At 34.3% G+C, this 11,995-nt stretch overlaps 1 pseudogene; it reads left to right on the top strand.

Annotated features, from left to right (window-relative positions):
• Window positions 1–8,401, top strand: part of LOC123241620 — a 16,659-nt pseudogene extending 8,258 nt beyond the window's left edge.
• Window positions 8,402–11,995: the final 3,594 nt, after the last annotated feature.

Here is an 11,995-nt window from a genome sequence, read left to right as displayed (position 1 = left end):
AAAATATTTATAGCTGTGCTTTTTGTGGTGGCAAAGAACTGGAAAATGAGGGTATGCCCTCCAGTTGGGGAATGGCTGAACAAATTGTGGTATATGCTGGTGATGGAATACTATTGTGCTCAAAGGAATAATAAACTGGAGGAATTCCATGTGAACTGGAAAGACCTCCAGGAATTGATGCAAAGCGAAAGGAGCAGAGCCAGAAGAACATTGTACACAGAGACCAATACACTGTGGTAAAATAGAATGTAATGGACTTCTGTACTAGCAGCAATGCAATGACCCAGGACAATTCTGAGGGATTTATGAAAAAGAACACTACCCACATTCAGAGGAAGAACTACAGGAGTGGAAACAGAAGAAAAACAACTGCTTGAACACATGGGTTGAGGCAGACATGATTGGGGATGTAGACTTGAAACTACCACACCAATTCAACTATCAACAATTTGGAAATAGGTCTTGATCAATGACACATGTTAAAACCAGTGGAAATATACATCAGCCATTGGGGGGGAGGCGGAAGTCAGGGAGGGTGAAGGGGAAAGTAAGAGTATGAATTATGTAGCCATGTTAACTTTTCAAAAAATAAATATTAATAAATGTTTTAAAAAATGTTCCTCAGACTCAGTGGAGCTGGGGAAGGGAGCAGCTCTACCCAGTTCCCTTTGTCTTTCTAGTATTGAAGGGGGGGGTCTAGGTGGAGGGGGGCACTGCATGCTCACAGAGAGTACTCTGCATGCCATGTTTAGCACCCATGCCATAGGTTTAACATCACTGCCTTCTTTACCAAGATAAAGTCAAAATGGAGATATGATTTAGATATGAAGAGAGATACCATAACTAAATTAAGGAAACACAGACTAGTTTACCTGAAAGGTCTTTGGAGAAGGGAAGAATTTATGACAAAATGAAATAGAGAGTATTATAAGATACAGAATGAATACTTTTGATTATATTAAATTAAAAAGCTTTTGTACAAAGAAAACTAATGTAACCAAGATTAGAAGGGAAACAACAAACTGGGAAAAAAATTTTCATAACAGAGGCTCTGATAAAATCTAATTTCTCAAATTTATAAGGAACTAAGTCAAATTTATAAGAACATAAGCCATTCCCCAATTGATAAATGGTCATAGCAAAAGGATATGAACAAGCAATTTTCAGATGAAGAAATCAGTCATCAATAATCATATGAAAAAATGTTCTAAACCTCTCAATTAGAAAAATGCAAATTAAAACAATGCTGAGGCACCACCCTACACCTATTTGATTGGCCAATATGGCAGTAAAAGAACGTGGTAAGTGCTGGAGGGGATGTGGCAAAATTGGTGGAGTTGTGAACTGATCTAACCATTCTGGAGGGGAATTTGGAACTATGCCTAAAGGGCTATAAAACTGTGCATACCCTTTGATTCAGTAATGCCAGTAATAAGGAAAATACATGTACAAAAAATATTTATACCTGCGCTTTTTGTGGTGGCAAAAAATTGGAAAATAAGGAGGTGTCCATCAACTGGGGAATGACTGAACAAATTGTGTTATCTGATGGTAATGGAATTTATTGTGCTGAAAGGAATAATGAACTGGAGGATGTCTATGTGAACTGGAAAGACCTCCAGAAACTGATACAGAGTGAAAGGACAGAACCAGGAGAACATTATACACAGAGACAGATACACTGTGGCACAATTGAACATAATATACTTTTCTACTAGCAGCAATGCAAGGATTCAGGACAATTCAGAGGAACTTATGAGAAATAACGCTATCCACATCCAGAGAAAGAACTGTGGAAGTAGAAACACAGAAGAAAAACAACTGCTTTATCACATGGGTGGATGAGGATATGATTGGGGATATAGACTCTAAACCATCACCCTAATGCAGATATCAATAATATGGAAATAGGTCTTGATCAATGACACATGTAAAACTCAGTGGAATTGCTCATTGGCTATGAAGTGGAGTTGGAGGAGGGGAGGGAAAGCACATGAATCATGTAACTATGGGAAAATATTCTAAATTAATTAATTTTATAAATGAATTTAAAAAAAAGAAATCCCACCGACTCTGACAAAGGAAAGTAGAAATGGACAATATTAGAAATAGTAATCACAGATCTATCTTGGCAACATCCCTAAGGACTATAAAGACAATTCTCTAGCCCATCCTAATCCATTTATTGAGAAGCCTGAAGCTAAGGAAAAGTGGTTCAAGAGATGATTCAGCAAGAACAATTAGTCAGCAGCCCTGTTGTCTTACTAACACATAATCAAATTAACAATGAAATTAGAATTTACTTCTTAAAATTTAAAGTTTGAGGAGATATGAAAACTGTGTGGTTATGTGTGTGTGTTTTCTGACTAGGTCAATAAAATGACTATTTTGGGGCTCCTCTCTCAAAAAAAACAAGAAGGAAAACATTATGTTAAAAGGTACCATAGACAATGAATATCAATACTTAACATATATGCACCAAGTGGTATAGAACCCAAATTCTTAAAGAAAAAGTTAAATCAGTTACAGGAGGAAATAGAAAACTATACTATTAGGAGGCCTCAACTTTCTCCTCTCAGAACTAAATAAATCAAATAAAAAAATATACAAGAAAGAAGTTATGGAGATAAATAGAATTATAGAAAAGTTAGCTATGATAGACCTCTGGAGAAAAATGAATGGAGAGAGAAAGAAGTATACTATTCCCTCAGTGGCACAGGGCATCTACACAAATGAACTTCGTATTAGGGCATAAAAACCTTACAACTCAAATGCAGAAAAGCAGTTTTGTTAAATGTACCCTTTTTAGATCATAGGACAATATAAATTATATCCAAAAAAGAGTCATGGAAGCATAGATTAAAAATGAGTTTGACTAGAGATAGGGGGTCCTAGGTTCAAATCCGGCCTCAGAAACTTCCCAGCTGTGTGACCCTGGGCAAGTCACTTGACCCCCATTGCCTACCACTCTTCTGCTTTGGAACCAATACACAGTATTGATTCCAAGATGGAAGGAAGGGGTTTTAAAAAAATGAATTTGAAAATAAATAATCCAATGCTAAAGAATAAAAGCATGAAACAGTCAATAATTTCATTAAAGAGAAAGGCAATGTGTCAAACATACCCAAATTTATGGAATGCATCCAGAAAGTACTTAGGAGCAAATTTCCATCTTTAAATACATCAATAAACTAGAGAGAGAATAGATCAATGAGTTGGCATGCAACCAAAAAAGCTAGAAAAAGAATAAAAATTCTCAATAACCAAAATTTGAAATCCGGAAAATCAAAGGAGAGATGAATAACACTGAAAGTAAAAAAGCCATTGAACTAAAAAAATGAACCTAGGAGCTGGTTTTATTTTTTTTAATGACAAACTAGATAAACCATCATTTAACTTGATTAAAAAAGAAAAAGAAAACCAAATTACCAATATCAAAAATTAAAATGATGAATGTATCACCAATGAAGAGGAAATTAAAGCAATTATTAGGACTTATTTTGCCCAACTATTTGCCAATAAATCCAATAATCTAAATAAGACAGATGAATATTTACAAAAATTTAAACTGCCCAAATTACCAGAAAAGAAATAGGATACTTAAATAACCTTAGCTTAGGGGTGTGGGGGAGAATTGAATAAGTTAAAAATGAGCGTCCTAAGAAAAAAAATCCAAATGGACTTATAAGTGAATTCTACCAGATGTTCAGAGAACACTTCCAGTATTATATAAACTACTTGGAAAACACACAAAGAAGGAGTCCTACCAAATTCCTTTTATGACACAAATATGGTGCTGACACCTAAAATAGGAAGAGAAAGAAAGAAAGAAAGAAAGAAAGAAAGAAAGAAAGAAAGAAAGAAAGAAAGAAAGAAAGAAAGAAAGAAAGCCATAGATCAGTTTTTCCTAATGAATATTAATGCAAAAAAAGTCAAACAAAATACTGGACAGCAGCATATCACAAAGATTATAACTATGACCAAGTAGGATTTGTACCTGGAATGCAGGGTTGTTGGTTCAATATTAGGAAAACTATCAGTATAATTGATCATATCTATAATAAAAACAATAAAAAGTATATTATTATATCAGTTGAAGCAAAAAATTAAAGCTTTTGACAAAATACAATGCTTATTCCTATAAAAATACTAGAAAAAATAGGAATAAATGACACTTTCCTTAAAATGATAAGTAATATCTATCTAAAGTCATCAGTAAGCATTATCTGTAATCAGGATGAGCTAGGAGCCTTCCCAATAAGAGCAAGAATGAAGTAAAGATGCCCATTATTACCACTAATTGTACTAGAAATGCTAGCTATAACAGTAAGAGAAAAAAAAAGAAATTGATGGAATTAGAAAAGTCAATGAGGAAATAAAACTATTATTCTTTGCAGATGATATGATGATATACTTAGAGAATCAGCTAAAAATAGTTAAAATGATTTCAGAAAAGTTGAAAGATTAAAAAATAAACTCATATAAACATATAAACTGTCAGCATTTCTAGATTTACCAACAAAATCCAGCAGCAGAATAGAAAAAAAAATCCATTTAAAAGAACTGCAGACAATTTAAAGTACTTGAAAGTCTATCTGCCAAGACCAAATCAGGAATTATATAAACACAACTACATAATACTTTTCACAAATAAAGTCAGATCTAAACAACTAGAATATTATTAATTGCTCATAGGTAGGCCAAGTCAATATAATAAATGACAATATGTACAAATTAATTTAATCATCCAATGTCATACCAATAAAACTACCAAAAACTCATTTTATAGAGTTGGGAAAAAATCATAACATAATTTCATCTGGAATAACTAAAGGTCAAGAATATCAAGGGAATCAATTAACAAACACAGAAGATGGTGGCATAGCAATACTAGATTTCAAAGTACATTAGAAAAATAAAAACCCGATACTGGAGTGATGGTTCAGTGGAATAGACTAGGTAGTAGTAAGTGAGTAGAGCAGTCTCGTAAAATGCAAAAACAAAGCTTTGGTGACAAGAACTCACTAACAAAAAATTGCTGAGAAAACTGAAAGCAGTTTGGCTGAAACTAGGTAAAAATCCACATTTTACCCAGCATATCGGGATAAGGTCAAAATAGGTACATGGTTTAGACTTAATGGGTAATACCATAAATGAATTAGGAAGTATGAAGTATTTTACCTGTCGGTTGAAAAAATAAAATGGGAATTTATAACCAAATAAGACCTAGAGAGCTACAGGATTTAAAATGGATAATTCTTATTACATCAAATTAAAAAGGGTTTGCACAAACAAAACCAATGCAACCAAGATTAGAAGGAAATCAAGAAAATGGTTAAAAAATTTTACAGCAATTATCTCTGGTAAAGACCTCATTTCTCAAATATAGAGAAAATGAAATCAAATTTATAAGAATGTGAATCATTCTCAGTTGTTAGTCAAAGAATATGAACTGGTAGTTTTCAGAAAAAGCAATCAGTTACCTATAGTTATATGCAAAAAATTATCTAAATCACTCTTGATCAGAGAAATGCAGATTAAAATCATTCCGAGGTACCACTTCACATCTAGCAGGAATGACTAATATGATGAAAAAGGAAAATGCCTAATGTTGGAAGGGATGTGGAAAAATTGGGATACTAATGTACTGTTAGTGGAGTTGTGAACTGGTCTAATCACTCTGGAGAACAATTTCTAACTATGCCCAAAGGGATATAAAATTGTGCATACCCTTTGACCCAGAAATACCATCAGTAGGTCTGTATCCCAAAGAAATTAAAGAAAAAAAGAAAAAGATCTGTATGTATAAAACTATAACTCTTCTTTTTATGATGGAAAAGAATTAGAAATTGAGGGGATACCCATCAAATGGGGAATGGCTGATCAAGTTGTGGTATATGATTGTGATGGAATACTATTGTAGTATAAGAAATGACAAACAAGATGGCTTCAGGAAAACCTATATGAACTTATGCAAAATGAATTGAGCAGAAGCAGGAGAACATTATATACAGTAACAGCAATATTGTACAATAATCAATTGTAAATTACTTAGCTCTTTTTAATAATACAAAGATCCAAGATAAATCTAAATGTGAATGAAGAAAATAATGAAAAATACCTCCAAACAAAGAATTGATGCAGCCTAAATGCAGATTGAAGCATTTTTTTTACTTCATTTTTCTTGTTTGATTTTGTTTTTCATCTGTACAGTATCTCTTCCACATTGTGGCAATTAGAATCTCTGTAAAAATTTTTGACCCTCCCTTCATGAATTTTTCTTTTTCTCTTATGGGGTGTTTACAATACCTTGTATGCATTTGTAAGTTACTGAACTTTTAAAGATATCTCTATTTTTCTAGCCTTTGTGTGTCATCTGCTGATTTTCATGTTCTTTTTATAAACTTTAACTTTTTACATATTTTAACTTTAAAAAAGAAATTATTTATATTTATAGTATTAAAGGATGTGTTGATATTATACAATACTATATATTGTGCATTTCTGAGCTCCTAAACTTTTTCTGTGTCGTTTGCTGGCCTTCCTGTGTTGTCTACAGCTTCCACAAAACTCACCCAAAATTCCCACTTAATTTATTATGTCAGTCCCTATATATCAAAACCACAGTGGGGAAAGTAGTGATGTGGAAGGGATACCTACATTTTCTTTTGTAATATGGCTAATATGGAAATACTTTTTACATGACTACACATGCATAATCTGTATGAAATTGGTTGCCTTGAAGAGATTGGGGAAAAGAGGGAGGGAGAGAGATAACTTAGAATTCAAAAATCTTTTTAAATGTCCATTTTTTTACATGTAATTGAGAAAAATATACTTAAAAACACATTATTAAAAATAAAACAAAAAAGGAGTTCTCTGTAGGTAAACTTTCTTTTAGGCATTGTTGCCGCCGATTAGAATTTGAACGACTTGTGAATAGTGACTATCTCAATATTTCTGTTTGTCTTCCTAGCAATCAGCACAATATTTGATATAAAGCAACAACTTAATAAATGTCTTTTCCTTTATTAGTTTTTTTCCCTTTTTTTATACTTTATTGTAATGAATGGTCTCTGAGAGGAGTGAAGAGAGATACATTGGAAAATTTAGATGATATAAAAACAAAACAATAAAATAAAATAAAATCATTTAAAGGAAAAAAGTATCATGTAAATGTATTATACACTTCTTATACTTTTTAGGCTAAACAAAAATGTCACTCTTCTAGTATAACTACTCTAGCAGAAACATTGCAGGGTGTGATTTGTTTTCGTTTGTGTAAGAGATACTGTTCCCTTCTTTCTTCCCTCACTCCCCACTCACCTGGGTAGATACAGTCACAAGAAGACTCACAATATAGTCAGAAGGTTTTAATGAGGTGTTAAACTGACTGTAGAATTGGGTCTGTGCCTTGATCCCTTTACGAGGTATGAACACCTTTCTGATCGAATCCAGATGAGAAGAACATGATTGGCTTAGCAAACAAATTATCCTTGTCTCTGAAGGCTTTAAATAGCTACACCCTGGGCTCTAGCTGCTGCCATTAGAAAATAGAACTGCAATCTGGTGACTGTTCATCAGCTTCTGAGGAGGATGACCCATATGTAGTTAAGAGTCCAGCAATAGGAAACCAGTTTTGAGTTGTTCTGAACACGAAGTAGATGTGTTTTTACATGACGCTCTGGACCAAAAAGGAAAACCTATAAGAGAATGTCTTCCTGGTGAAAATGAATCGTGCTGTGAAGATAAATTTGAAAATAAATGGAAGCTGAATTAAATTTCACCATAAAAACAATGGAAGAGAAGTCATCTTCACTAGAAACTGGTTCTTCCTTAGGAACTGTGAAAACTTGAATGGTTCTGTCAAAGTATTATGATGACATATTTTCTGATTCTGATTCTAAAGATGAAGACCCAATAATATCACGAGTAAGAAGAAAAAACAACAACATCAGATTCAACAAATTATGAATTATTATATGATCTTGAAAAAGACAATAGAGATTAGGTCTTGGTGGATGCACAAAAAAGAAGAAACCATTGTTTTGAAGGGCAACTCTCTCACCAACAACAGGCTGTTCCAAATAGTGATGTTGTCTTGTTATTGCCCTGTGCCTTGACTGCCAGAGTCATGAATACCACAAAACTCAATACCAAGCTATGTTTGTGATGAATTGCTTTGTCAACAGAGAGGGGGGTTCTAATATATAAAGGCTCAGTGAATCAGAACAAAAGGCAGGGCTATAAGAAAATGAAGTCTGACAGTGAAGATTCCACAGTTCAAGCAGAGAGAGAAGTATATCACCCAGTAAAATGTACTGAATACTCAACTGAAGTAGCAGTATTTAATAAGGATGAAATCTTCCATTTCTTCAATACGTTAGCAAGCCTTACATAAAAAGCACAGTTGCCAATTTGCACACCTGTTACTATATAAAATACAAATATGGAATATATATTCCTCCTACAAGTTTGTACATTTAAAAAAATCTAAAATTATCTTTGAGGAAACATTTTTAATCTTGATAAGAAATAGTTACTAACTTTCAGATCAGTTTGATTGAAAGATTATTTGGAAATAATAATGTTTAGTAAAGAGTTTGATGTTTATTAAAGCTGTCTGGAATAAACATTTTCCTGAATTAAAACAACAACGAAAAATAGCTAAATAGCTAACCCTTCAAGGCCTCAAGAGTGGGAGATATTGGAAGCTGGAATCTGTCTTTAATAGAGACTCTTGGGAAGGGGGAAGAAAATAATTTCTCCCTACTCCAACCCCATCCCTACCCCCAAATGAACTATGCAGCTACTCAACCAAGAAGAAATATTTACCTCTATCAGGGAAGAGAGACATAGACTCTAGACAGACATGGATTCAGAAATGGAACCACTTAAGGGAGGAAACAACTTCATCCAAGGAGTTTCTGCTACCTGGCAGCTGAGAATTAAATGAGCTGGAGCAAGTAGCAGATTCTGGAAGTCCAACTGAACCATCTACCATGAAGACAATGGGACAGGAGAAGGAACATCTAGAATCTGTGGCACCAGGAGTTGTAAGCTGCCTTTTATTTGATCATGTACATTGGGTTTATGTCTATTCTTCCCATAGATGTTCTATGCATTGTGGAAGGATGTGCCTCAGGCAGGCATGCTAATAAATGTTCAGCAACCTAGATCTCTGAAAAGCAAGACATACTTTCAAATCTAATTTCATTATTCACATTTTCTCCATCACTTTCCTAAGCCTGATCAGTCAATAAAATAAGAAATTAAGCCCTGATTTTGTGTTTGCCAGTTTCCAAGGTGTAAATACTCACAACAATCATTTAACAATTGATTCTTTGGACAGTTAGTTTAAGTTGAATCTAGCATACCTTTGACCCCAGGCTAATGAGAATCTTAGTAAATGTCTTTGCCAAGAGTTAATTGTGTCTACTGGCATGACTGTTAAAGGAAGGATATGAGTAAGGCTTGTGAGTTCTGGCATCTGAACTGCAGATCCACAGAGTTATCTCTAGAGCTCAAGGTAACTGCTCCCTTGTAGGGAGTCAGCTCTTGAGTTGCATTTCCTATCTTTGTGCCTTTCCATTGACAGTCTGCCCTCCCTTCCTTTATATATAAAGCATCATCTTCCACGTGAAACTGGTAGAGCGTGGTAGTCACATAGTAATTGGCTTAATAAGTCTTATTGATTGAGAGATTGAAGCCTTTCCTGATCTTGCCAAATGCTAGAACCCTTCTTTCCCAAACTACCATGTAACTACTCTTGGCATTAATGGAAGAGACAATAAGTACACATGTAAAATATATTATGTGTATTTTACATATGTGCTTATTGTCCCTCCATTATAACATAAATTTCATGGGTGTAGGGATTAATTCTTTATACTTGTATTACTAGTACAATGTCTGGCATGTAGTAGATACTCAATAAATGCTTGCATTTGATTGATTATGTGCTATCTTTTTACAACTTTACTGACACTGACTACTTTTTTTTACCATTTGTTTTTTCACCATTTTAAATAATTTAATGGATCTGAGCAGATAACTTGCATTTGTTCTTATTCATATTTCTCTTATTCATGTTTTAGAGCATTTAAGAAATATTTTTTGCAAATATCCTTTAAAAACTGTTCATGTACCTTCACCACCCATCTTTTATGAAATGGCTTTTAGTCTCCAAGTTACTCATAGCTTTGGAGTCTCATCATGGAGCAAGTGGTGGTGGTGGGGCGGCTGGGTGGCTCAGGAGACTAAGAGCCAGGCCCAGAGATGGGAGGTCTTGATTTAAAAAATGGCCTTAGACACTTTCTAACTTTATGACCCTGGGCAAGTCACTTAACCCTCATTGTCTAGTCCTTACCACTTTTCTGCCTTAGAACCAATACATAGTATTGATTCTAAGATGGAAGGTAAGGGTTTTAAAAAAAAACCACATGGGAAATACTTTTCTTAAAGAAAATACTTAAGGGCCAATTCCCTCCACAAACAATTTTTGTTTAAAAGCAATCATTTCTGGGGGCAGCTGGGTAGCTCAGTGGATTGAGAGCCAGGCCTAGAGATGGGAGGTCCTAGGTTCAAATCTGGCCTCAGACACTTTCCAGCTGTGTGACCCTGGGCAAGTCACTTGACCCCCATTGCTTACCCTTACCACTCTTCCACCTATAAGTCAATACACAGAAGTTAAGGGTTTAAAATTTAAAAAAATTTAAAATTAAAATAAAAGCAATCATTTCAAAATCATTGCTAGACACAGAAAATGCTAACAGAAATGGAGGAGGGAAGTTTTCAAGTAGGACATTTCAAGGGAGGGGAAGGGCTTCCATGTACAGTTAGTATCATCTACTAAACACCTACTGTCATCAAAATCTATAAAGTTATCAGAGGCTGGCAGGAAAAAAGATGGAGAGAGATTGTAATCCAAGAAAAGTAAAATGCACAGTTGCTGCCAAAAAAAAAAAAAAAGGACTATTGAATCAGATTTTGAACTGGAAGGTCTCTTTGAGATCATCGGGTCCAACACCCTTATTTTGCATTTAGGGAAACCGAGTCCCATTCCTGGGACTCAAATAAGCCTGCCCACAAATATACACATGTGCAAAAAATAGCCCAAGGACTATAATAAAGAAATGTAACAAAGAGAGAGTTGCTTTTCTCCTCTTGGGCCTCAGTTTTCCCATATGTTAAATAATAGGATGGACTCAGTCCATATTGCCTCTTCTAACTCTTAGCATTCTGTAATCCTGTGAATTTACACAAAATCAGAGAATACAAAGTTCTAAGCATGGAAAGAGAAGATTCAAATTCAAAAGTAGATGGGCATCCTAAACATTTTAACTGACAGTGAAAATGACAGTAGAGCATATGGATAGTTTTCCTTGCTCATGTAGCTATGGTTTTTCTATAATATGCCATCTATTTGACTTTCAGAATATTATTGCTTCTTATATTTGCTTCTTGATCATAGAAACCAAATATCCAGCCTTGAGTAACGCAAGTCCACTCAAGTCTACAAATGAAGACTCAGAGGTAATACAAGAAAAATCCCATTTTAGAAAATTAAATGAATTTCCACTAAGAATGCTTCCCTACCCACCAATTTTTATACCTATAATTCATCAAGTCAGGTAAACTTTGTGGGAAGACATGCTTCCTGAATCAGAGAAAATCCTAAGATGAAATAGCAATATGGAAGACTGTGGAATAGGAAAGTCCCTATTTTAGTGATTGTGAGCAGAAAGTTAGTGGTATTCAGTTACTTGGACTTGAGCAAATAAAATAAAAAGATGGAGAGCTTTCAAGTTGTAAGGGATGAAATTGTGCATTATTCCCCAACATACATTAATTAGCATTAGTAATCATAGACTGGCAACTTCCTAAAGAAAATTAGTGAGTTAGGTGCCCTTCAGAAGGAAGATACCAATCTCTCCTCATGAAGAGTAAAGAAATCCCCCTCCCCAAGTAGATACATACATATATATATATATAT

This window comes from Gracilinanus agilis, chromosome 3 (genome assembly GCF_016433145.1).
Source record: "Gracilinanus agilis isolate LMUSP501 chromosome 3, AgileGrace, whole genome shotgun sequence".
Classification (NCBI taxonomy): Eukaryota; Metazoa; Chordata; class Mammalia; order Didelphimorphia; family Didelphidae; genus Gracilinanus; species Gracilinanus agilis.
The sequence above is the reverse complement of the archived record's forward strand: the minus strand, read 5'-3'. Positions and strand labels throughout refer to the sequence as shown.